The sequence below is a fragment of the Orycteropus afer genome, unplaced genomic scaffold (genome assembly GCF_000298275.1).
Source record: "Orycteropus afer afer isolate SDZICR_OR568_19922 unplaced genomic scaffold, OryAfe1.0 scaffold00187, whole genome shotgun sequence".
NCBI lineage: Eukaryota > Metazoa > Chordata > Mammalia > Tubulidentata > Orycteropodidae > Orycteropus > Orycteropus afer.
The window spans coordinates 4,572,729-4,573,269 of NW_006921774.1; positions in this window are offsets into that span (position 1 = coordinate 4,572,729).

Here is a 541-nt window from a genome sequence, read left to right on the forward strand (position 1 = left end):
TGGGGCAGGACTTGGTGGAAGGACCTGAAATGTTCAATCAGTTCAACTTCTACAGTTCTCAGGACTCCATTAAGGCATCATTTCTCATGGATACTCCCACAGCTCTCAGATAACCTATCTGTTTTGGCCCACAGGGTTCCTCAAAGTAAGCTGTAGACTTCCTCTCATAGATTATTGTTATTACTGTTACTGTAAGATTGGGTATATTAGTATATACCTCTGCTGCCTTTAACTTTTATACTTCTCCCAACTTCTTCCTTTGCCTTGATCTTTTTGTGCTGACCTCCCTCTTATTGTACTGTCTTCCTCTTTATCAAAGTTAATATGTGTCTATCCTCTAGTTAGTGGTTTACCATCCCTTCCCCATCCACTCCTGGAAACCATAAAATAATATTTTCATTTGTGTGAAAAGCTTTTTTTGACTTTTCACAATAGTGGTCTCATACAATTTATCCTTTTGTGATTGATTCATTTTGCTCAGCATAATGTCCTCTAGGTTCAACCATGTTATGGGATGTTTCACAGATTCATCATTGTTCTT